Consider the following 11,293-nt stretch of genomic DNA (forward strand, 5'->3'; position numbering starts at 1 on the left):
CTAATGCACAAAACTAAAGCAATGTGATACTAAAATTTGAGAATTAACTTGTTTTCTAGCTTTGTAAATTTTCTTGATGCATAATTTGATTACATCTCTGAGTCACCTTGTTTCTTCTAAATCTAGGAACTCCAAACCATCAAACCTGCTTCTATCAAGTTACCTGAAGTAATTACAGATGCTGGCATGTTCTCCTTTTGCTGAGATTCTCAACCTTGTCAATGATTTTGACCTTTCCAAAAGTGATTTTTTTTTTACTACTTGAAAGTTTGGGATTTCATAAACCTTATAGCAAAAATTGACTTCTCCTAGACCCCATAAGCATCATTGCTACATAAAAATAAAATTATTTTTCATTAATAATGAAATTATCTTTTTCATATTATTTATTTTAAGAAAAAAAGAGTGATAGTTTTGATCACCTTTTTTGTAAGGATCATGACATCTCTGCTGTCATCAGGACTGTAAAAATAAAGAATAATTTATTTTCTGATAAGGAGACATCAACTTACTGGAAAGAGCTCAAAGATCAATCATCACTACTTAAAAGATATTTTTCTTTAAATGTGATATTTCTTATGTTGTCATGGTGAAAAATTAGAATTATTTAGTTATATCTTGCTAAGAAGGAATACCAATTAATACTGATGAATTTTACTACATGACTTGAAAAGTAAAACTCAACTCACTGCCGTTGAACGGGATCCGACTCATAGCAACCCCTCCTTGGGTTTCTGAGGCGATATCACTAGAGAAGTAGATTGCCCAACCTTCCTTCCGAGGAGTGGCTGGTGGGTTTGAACCATCAGCCTTCTGGACAAAAAGTAAAAGGACTCAGCAAAGGCATTTTGAATAGTATTTTGTTCTGTTATGGGTGTTTTTTTCAGACAAAACAGTCATCGATATAAGTCATCATTTTCTCCTGAATAGTTATTCTTAGTTTACCCTGATAATGTTTTTTAGTGTTGATGTTGCTTATAATGTATATTAAGAGTTTTTTTTTTTTTTTTTCCCCCTGAATTCTGAGAAAGTCTCTTTTATTCTAATTGTTACAACTGCCTATTAAATTGAGGGTTTGGGATAGGTCAATCTTGAAGAAAGAAAACAGGTTTCCTTCTATGACCATTAGAAAATAATTGAATTTCTCTTGTTGGTTTCTTTCAGTCCTAGGCAATTAATTCTTTTTCTTCTACAATGTGGTTTGTTAGCAGTCTATTTTCACAAAGTAATTTGCTACTGGATTTAAAAGAGTCTTGTAAATCCTGATTGACTCTCACAGTTTGACAAGTATACACATTTGTTGAGGTTACTTATATTGTGAAACATGTATCCATGGTTTTATTCCCTGTGTATCATTTGTTAAGAATACTAGTGCAGTCCTTTACTAAAGCTATCATTATTTTAATGCTTTTTCCATAATATTCAGTTTCCAACCTAAATCTTTTAACGGAACCTTGAGACAAATGAGAGGAAAATAAAACTCACCCATAACTGACAAGCCCAAATGGCTTTTTACTAATTTATTTTAGCAAGTGTTTTCAATATTTGGTGGGGGGTGACCCAGAACACTTTTACTCTCTTAAAAATTACTTAGGACCTCAAAGAGTCTTTTTTTTTTTAAGTGAGTTATTTCTAGAGATATTTACTTTAATATAAATTAAATCTGAGAAACTAAAATTATTTTTGTAATTTCATGTAAAAATAAAATAATAAACTGGTTAGCAAAATTCTAAAGATATACCGTATGATTCCTATTCCCATGATACCCAATCAAATTATCTTGGCACTGGTGTGAAGGGAGTCTGCAGATGTAATTCAGTCAATTAATTGGCTTATCTTGAAATAATCCAAGGAGATTATCTTGGATCATGTGCAGGCTTAATGTTGTCACAAAAATCTCAAAAATGGAAAAGGAAGGCAGGAGAGGAAGGAGGAAGATGAGGCAAAGAGTAGGCCAGAGAGATCTGAAGAGTGAAAGGACTTCACCTGACATCACTGCTTTCAAGGGATAGTAAGGACATCATGACCTATGGAGGTAATGGCCTCCAGAAGCTTAGAAGAACTATTGGCCGACAGTTATCAGGAAACCAGAGATCCCATTCCTACAACCACATGGAACTGAATTGTGCCAACAACCTGAATGAGCTTGGAAGCAGATTGATCCAAAGAGCCTGTAGAAAGGAAACTCAGCCAACACCTTGATTTTGATCTTGTGAGAGTCTAAACAGAGAATGAGCTGAACTGCTTCTGTACTTCTGACCTTCAGAAATATGAGATAATAAATGAATGTTTATTTAAGCCACTAGACATGTGGTAATATATCATGTCAGCAATGGAAAATTAATACATTTACTTACCACATGTTAACAATCATAACCCCTTTTTACGCAAAATAACATTTTTCTAAAGCCAGCATTATATTGTATATTAGTTATCTATTCTGTGTAACAAAGTGCCACAAATTTAGTGGTTTAAAGCAATAAAAAAAATTATTAGCTTACAGTTTTTGTAAATCAGAAGTATAGGTGCAACATAACTAAGTTCTATGCTCAGAGTCTCAGAAGTTTGAAATTAAGCTTTTGGTTGAAGCTACAATCTCATCTGGAGGTTGGGAACCTCTTTCAAACTTATTCAGTAGGTTTCAGAATTCAGTTTATTGCAGTGATAAGACTAAGTTCTTTGTTTTCTGGTTGGCTCTTGGCTGGGAGTTGTTCTCAATTACTATAAATCACCTTCAGCCCCTACTCATGTATACCCTTTCACAAGAGGGCAGCTTTCTCAAACCCAGCAGTATAATCTCTCTTTGTTCTGCTATGAGTGATCCTATATAAAGTAATGTAATCATTGGGTGAGTATCACATGATCTTTGTCATATAATGTAACCTGATCAAGGGAGTCGGAAGGAAGGTTGGACAATCTACTTCCGTAGTGATAGTGCCTCGGAAACCTATGAGTCGGGTCCGACTCGACGGTACATAACAACAACTATCAAGGGAGTGAGTATCTCATTATATTCACAGGTTCAGGCCACACTCAAGGTAAGGGGATCACAATGGTCATGAATACTGGTGGACAAGAACTTAGGGACCATCTGAGAATTCTGCCTATCATTAGAATAACACTCTTTTACAATTTTGCAAATCTCCTTAAAGTATAGCATAATAAAAGACATTTGGAGACTCATGTTTGCATTCAGTCTATTGCAATATGGTATTTTCATTGAAGTACATAAAGAAAATCCAGCTTCAGAGTAGAAAAAAATGGAAGCATTTCAAAGCCTTTTCTCAAAACTACAATAACCACTTGAGATGGAAAAATAATTTTAATGGTTACTTGCACTGTGGAATCTGAAATGATACCAATAATTTTTTACATTGTACTTTAAAATCCGTTGGCCCTTCTCGTTCTTTGAATGGATATTTCACCAATGCATAGTTTTGTAAAATCATACATTGTTCATTTAGAAAATTTTGGTTCACAATGGGGCATATATTCTAAATTTCATTATACAGTATAAAAAATTACATTTGTTAAAATAATCACAGCTCTCATCAGAAGATTTATTAAGTAGTAGAAAGCTGTCAAGTTCATAGTGGTGGATATAAGGCTTCCAAATTTCTACATTTTGCTTGAAAGCTTGAATTTTTCTTTTTGCAAAAAATATCAGTTGTTTTCCTTCAAATGACAGGTTCTTTCATTTATTTTCAAGAAAATTTCTGCCAAACAGCTAAAATACATAGAAAACACAGAATTAGACATGTTTTTCTTATTTTAACTTCTTGGAAATGTTTTTCTTCACAATCATCAAAAAGGATCAAATTAACAATTAAATTACAGTTTTTTTTTTTAAATTAACTGTCTCATATGACTCTATTCTGATTCTTCTCCTATACATATGGTAAATACAGTTGTTTATAAAATAAAACAAAATGTAGAGACATGGATTTACTGATATGATTTCTTTTTCATATATGGTATTTTCTCTTTGACCTACAGTACTTCTTTTGCTATAAGAAATATTTTCTTTTCTCTGGTAGAAAAGCAAATAGTGAAATACATAATATTTCATTTACTTTTAGAAGATTTATTTAAAGTGTTTATTTTTTTCATTTGTATCATGTGGTGTAGAAATATTTTAGATGAGTTATTTCTATATAATTCTATAAATAGTGAATCTAAAATTCCAGTTCATGTCTTAAGCAATATAAGCCTAATGAGCCATATGTGGGCCCCCATTCACTCAGTGCTTATGTGGTAATTTCCTGATTAATACTAATTAATGACATGTCACTGTTCATTTAAAATGAATGATGAAAATGATTATTCAACCCTGATACGGAAATCACTCAGCAACTTGGCACCAGATCTGTGTGTCAGGAGACAGTGCCAGGCTCATGATGACTATGTGTTATTTCCACTTTCTGCTACAGTTAACTGAAATTAAATGATGTTTGTTTTAAGGTAGACTAGGCCTCTAAAGGCATGATGGATGATTTAGCTTCTTTTCATAGCTCTGTTTGATTTATTTATAAATGGCTTTGGGTGGTAAATTAGGTAAACTGCATTGCCTCAGAAAAGCTAAGGAAGTCTTGCTTAACAAAGGAGTCAGGTACATAGACCTTTCTTGAACACTCTTTCCTTCCACCTTTACCATCTTGTTCAAGTTTCACTGACAACTTGAGATATTCGCAAGACACAATTTTGTTTGTCTAAAGTGAAGAAGACTTGAAGAACTTACAATGAAGATCAGAGACTATAGCCTTCAGTAAGGACTACACTTCAACAGAAAGAAAACAAATGTCCTTACAACTGCACCTATAAAAAACATAGTGGTAAAACATTAAAAGATTGAAGTTGTCAGGGATATCATCTTACCTGGGTTCACAATCAGCATTCATAAAAGCATCAGTAAGGAAATCAAGAGACACACTGCTTTGGGCAAATCTGCTGCAAGTGATTTCTTTAAAGTGTTAAAAAGCCAAGATATCACTTTCATCTTATATGTATGTGAAAGCTGGTGAGGACAGTGCAGGGCAGGGTGGTATTTCGCTCTGCTAAACATAAGGTCACTGTGTGGGAACTGACTCAATGACTGCTAAAAACACAGCAATTTTGGACTATAGATGATGCAAACAATAAGGACATTGAGGGAGCAGTAGTGAAGGGATAACATGTATTTCAGCCATGCAGAACATTAAACCAATACAAAGAAAAGAAAATAACTGGGAAAGTAAAATCCAAGAAAATTCTGATTAAAGTGTGTTTATCTATGTTTCTGATCAGCTAAATTGTGTCACACAGGGTTATGGGCAGACACTACTGATTTTATATATATATATATAAATCTGCTTGATCCAATTGTGGAAGTTGTCTGCTTTGTGATGTTATTTACATCTAGGGAATATCTAGAGATCATCATCTTGAGCTCAACTAATTGTTTGATTGCCAAATGGAATTGAACTTTTAAAATTATGAAACATAGACTTAACTGTCAATTCCTTAAACATTGGTAGCTGTATGTGTAGTTAATAGTACTTGACAAAGCTCTTTCCAACAAAGTTCAAGGATAGTCTTTCTTAGTTAACTTTTCCAAAACACCAAATTTTCAGGTTGAATATTATACTACAGCTGAGAAGTGGGATGTTAGGACAAGGAAGCTTTAACTTATTGATGGTAAAACAGTATACTGACCTAGCTTCTTGTAGTATTTAACTAAGTCAACTTATGGAAGATTCAAGATTGAAGATTCACTTGGAGATATTTCCAAATGACTCACAATTTTCCAAAATTATATTAGTTGTAAGTGAATCATAAAACAACCTCATCTTTATTCACTTATGTTAGCTTATGGAGGTAAGCAACTTTTGCTTTCCACAACAGGAAGTTTTGTGAATAATATTTATGAATATCCACTTTAGGTTATTACATGCCAAAACTCAGCTCTCTTGGCATCACTAAATTTATCTTCATGGGTTATTTACTCAGATTATTTCCAATGTTTTTCTCAGAATTTGAGTCTGAATTGTCAGCCTTTATTATGGGTTCTCTGAAGATGTGAATGGATTTTTCCATCAATAATTGAATGGTTTTTATATGACAATCTATGTCAAGGATAGTCATTCATAATAATAAGCAGCTGGGCATTTCCTGTAGCTTCTAGACCATTGGTCCAATATAGTAGACACTAGCCAACTGTGGCTATTAATCATTAGAATTTTTACTAGTCCAAATGCAGATGTGTTACAAATGAAAAATATATACTAAGTTTGAATATTTAGTGAAAAAGAGAAAAAAAAAACATGTAAAATATCTACCTAATATTATATTGGTTACCTATTTAAATTATAATATTTTGGACATATTTATTTAAGTAAGATAAAATTATTTGGATATATCTTTTCCATTTTTTAATGTGGCAACTGAAATTTTTAAAATATGTATTTGGTTTATATTTGTGGCTTAATCATATTTCCTCTGAATGGCGGTGTTCCCAGAGTGTGTGCTTTACACTGTAGACTCAATTTAGATGATAGCTATTTGTTTTGGCAATAGCAGAGGTACTAGTGGTTTCTATATTTGCTTCCTGTTTTTAATGGGCACATCAAATATGAGAAATCTCCTTTCTCCACAACATGCCAAAATTAATCAGCAAGTATAGATGTTGGCTCTACAGTTTGGTAAGTAATAACTTTCTCTAGAAATTCATGCTAAGTCTCTGGTAAGGGACTAAATTATAAATTGAAACAGAGATGGTTACTGAATACTCAGTATTCAGATGGTACTGAATACTCAGTGGTTTCTTTGATCATTGTTCTGGTTACCTAGTGCCACTCTGTCAGGAGTAGACCACAAATGGGATGGCTTTAACACACAGGGTTTTATTCTCTTACAGTTTGGAGGCTTTAAGTCTGAGTTTGAAAGATCTAGGGTCTGGGTGAAAGCTCCTCAACCTTGGGCTTCAGCTCTGCCTCCTGCTCCCGGACCACTGAAGCTAGAGGCTTTTCTTCACTCAGACAGCTACTGGTTGTTGAGACTGACAAGCCCAAAGTTGACAAGTAAAAAGGCACAGTTCTGATGTTACCAAACCACACTGCAGGCCATTAATTCAAGTCCATTGAAAGTCCCACAGTCGGCAGAGCATGGCAGGCTCCCGAACAATGACATGGCTAAAGGTTGGGTTCAAGCATGTCATAAGCAAGATAAAGTTCCCAAAGCTGCTGCATATATAAGGGAAGCAGACCACATTCCTAAAGCAGCTACTCAGCTGCTTGTGGTAGATCCCACCATGGAGTTAATTGCCAGTCTCATCATGGAGAATAACTGCCACCAGCTGCCCAGCCACTCAACCCAGCCCAACCAAGTTGAAATACAACTTTAACTACCACAATCATTCTTTAATTAAATGCCCTCAGCAAAGTTGTTAGATCAGGAATTTGTGTTGGTGTATCTATGAACACTGATGTACAAATATTTGAGGTTAATTACATTTTCAGGTCTTCTGAGAAAATACATGAAATGAGTTTGCTGGGTCATATGGTAATACATGTTTATCTTTGTAAGAAATTGCCCAACTGTTGAGATGAATTTCTTTATAATCTTTGCCAAAGCAGTTAAGAATGCTAATTTTAACTCTGCATTTCTTTGAAGGATCTGCATATCAGTTAAAAATGATGATTGTTGGATATTAAGTATTTTGTTACTTTTGTTTCCTTGTTTCCCTAAAGATATACCATATTAAACATGTCAAACATTCCCCCAAATGGCTACTATAATTCCATAATATCCTTGGTAAAATATTATGACATTTAGCATGATAGGTGCATGAAGTGAGGTTGTATTATGAACATATATATAAATCTGAAGATCGACTAGGGGGCACTTACATTTGCTACTATACAAATTCATGAAGAACATACAGTTGGTTAAAAGTGTCTACATATACTATTCCATGTCTTAACACCATTCCTCCCTTAATCCCAAAGATCAGGAAACCTCTAGACACTACTCAAATAATTAGTGGCCCCTGTCAGCCAGAATGTGTGGCCTCCAAGAATCAGTTCCTCAAATGCCAGATGAGATAAAAGTCAGTTCTTAATTTGTTTTGATGGATTACCCAAACTAAAGTTTGTTTTCAGAAGTCTAAAATGACAGACGTTTTCACTCATTGGTACCCAGGACAAATTTGGAGAACAGACTTACTGATAGTATGCCTATCTCCTACCCTTATAAATGCACAACAGAAAATTACATTCATTGGTACTGACACTCAGGATGCAAAAGTGAAAGTATGCAACATTTATCATTGTAAACAAGTAGTTAATACTGGTTAGATCTTAAAATATTTCCACAAGGCCAATTCTAGAACAGAAGATGAACCCATTAGGGTGTTAATGTATAAAGATCATTGATCATACTTTTTGCTGTAAAGTTATTCACCACAGAAGCCCAAGGAAAGCTGCTGGTCAGAATGGGGCAAGAGATCTTGGAAGTGCCAAGACAAAAGGCCTTGGTCAAGGTAAGGGTCATGGACCATGCTAGTGAAGAGTCTTGGACAAATCATAATGGAGACTCATGGAATTATAAAGATCCTAACAAAAAATCACCAGGATGGTTAAACAAACAAATAAACAAACAAAAAACTGGGTTTATTAATAAACCTATAAGCAAATAAGTACAAAATTTTTGAAATGCAAGTTACAGAGGAATTTTTTCAGGGTTGGCCCTGGCAGAAGGGTGATTTGGGAGTAGAGTTTTTAAGGAGTGGAATAAATAGGGACTGGATAAAATGGACAGGTTGAAGTCTCTTTTAGTTGCTTGGAGGCCCCACAGTAGATCTTTTAAGCAAACTACCCAAACTTTCGTGTTTTTATCTTTCTAGAACAGCTGTGGTAACAGGACTGATTCTTGGAAGTTTTGCAGTTTTGGTAAATTTCCATTTCTTAGGTTCTTAAGTTCAATTTTCTTTACTCAAGCTGAATTCTAAAATCACTTTTTATTGCATGGACAACCATAGGAATATTTTCATGTGATATGCAGGTATTCATTTCTTATCAAGTCAAATTAATTAAGATATTATATTACAGTGCAGTCAAAGTGCTATAGACACAGGTTATACTTCAATACCATTGTATCACAGTGGGCATCCAAGATATACATTTAGCTGTCCTGACACTTCAATTGCCTTTAGTCTGGAGAAGTTTCTCAATCTTTCCTGTCTTTCTTGATCTTGATATTTTTGAAAAATTAAGACTTTTATTTGGTAGAATATCCCTCACTTTAGGTCATATGATATTTCATCATGATTATAATCAGGGTATATATTTTTGATAGGATATTATGTCTTTGAATGAGTGAAAAATAATAACTATAAAAGGCATTATTGCATTGGTGAAATTTGATAATGGACTGTGGATTAGGTAATAATATTGACTCAATGTTATATTTTCTTGTTTTAAGTATTGAATTAAGTGAATGCTCTTGTCTTATGAAATACATACTGAAGAATTTATGAGTAAAGGGACATGGCACCTCCAACTTACTCTCAAAAGTCCAGAAGATATCATATGTGTGTGTGTGTGTGTGTGTGTATCTGTGTACTTCCATGTGCACCTGGGCTGAAGGGTAGGAGAAATGAGAGAGAAGAAGGGATGATAAATCAAATTCAGCAACATGTAAACAGTGTTGCATATTGGCACCGAGTATAAACGGCCCCTTGTATCATTCTTATTACTTTTCTCTATGTGTGATGATATAAAAACATGTAATATCACACACAAAAAAACTTAAAATGTCACCAGAAATGGATTCAGAAGTGAAATTTTTTTCCTGTTATCACATGACAATTCTCATTTATTCTCTATCTACAAATACGTTTCTTCTCTTTTTATTTTTAATTCCACCAGGTTTAAGCATCATATAGGCTTTTTCTTTGTCAGTCTACCCCAGATGCCTTGCACTCATTGCCAGATGGAAAATGTGCAGTGTTGCTTTTCATATTCAGATACTGCCAGGAGATGACTCTGAAGGCAAGAAATGATCAGCATAAAGAAATGAGAGTAAATGCACTTGCATATAAACCATTCAATTCAGGTCAGCTTGCTTTGCACTATGATTTCAAAACTGGAAGGATAACTATGAATAATAGAGGTTAAGGCATTTACTTCCTTAAAAAAAAAAGAATTAAGAATACAATAATACTTTGTATTCAGAAATATAGATGAATAACTTAGGTGAAGATCTTCAGCTGAAAGAAGAGACATTTCTAAATGTACCTTATTCCTTTAATGAATAATTTCAGTTATCCTTTTATAGTAAATTATACTCTTCTATTTAAATAGCCAGCTTTCTACACAAGTGCAAAGAAAGATTTTCAGGCTTTCATTTTCTCTGGGGAGCTAATCAAATAGAAAAATATGTTGCCTAAGGTATTTTGCATTCAGATGAGCAAAAATATCATCAAAATGATAGATACAAGTCTGTCATTTTTTGTGAACTGATAACTTAAACTGACTTTCCTACCTTTCACATAGAAATAATGAATAAAAGCTGTAGCTAATGATGCTAGCTCTGATTTGAAAAAAAAAAAGTAATTATAATAACCAAAAAATATATCCTTTATGGTTGGAAGTATGTCACTATTGACTGCATTTAGTGATAGCAAATTAAAGCTGAATAGTTTCTAACTAAAAGGGCTGGGCCCATTGAATTATGGATTTATCTTAAGTCAACTCTGCTTTTAATTTCTTAAAACACAGAAATGACAAACGGCAATGACTGAGTTGTTGTGTCTCTCTAAGCTACTAATATTTTTAATATTGTATATTACATGAAGTTTTTTTCCAGTTGAAAATATATTAACAAGAGTAGGTAAAAAGATTGTGTTAGAATAAGCTATTAATAACATTGCTGTTAAAAATTATCCACTAAAAATTAGTGCTTCAGCAGTATTTAAACACTAGGAAAACCAATTCACTTTTTTAAAAAGTCACTGTGATATGGAAACATTAAATCTGTAAGAGTTAAATTCTGACTTGAGATCAAGCTGACTTAGAAGGTCTATCCTGGTTATAAGGAGGTAGCACAGTGTTCAAGAGCTTGTCTGAGAACTGAAAGATTAGCCTCCAACAGCAGCTCTAGGGGAGAAAACATCTGGCAATCTGCTCATGTAAAGATTGTTGTTGTTAGTTGTTAGGTGCTGTCAAGTCTGTTCTGACTTACAGAGATCCCATGTACAACAGAATGAAACACTGTCTCATACTGCATCATCCTCATGATCATTGCTACGTTTACCAGG

Source organism: Orycteropus afer, unplaced genomic scaffold (assembly GCF_000298275.1).
Source record: "Orycteropus afer afer isolate SDZICR_OR568_19922 unplaced genomic scaffold, OryAfe1.0 scaffold00374, whole genome shotgun sequence".
Lineage (NCBI taxonomy): Eukaryota > Metazoa > Chordata > Mammalia > Tubulidentata > Orycteropodidae > Orycteropus > Orycteropus afer.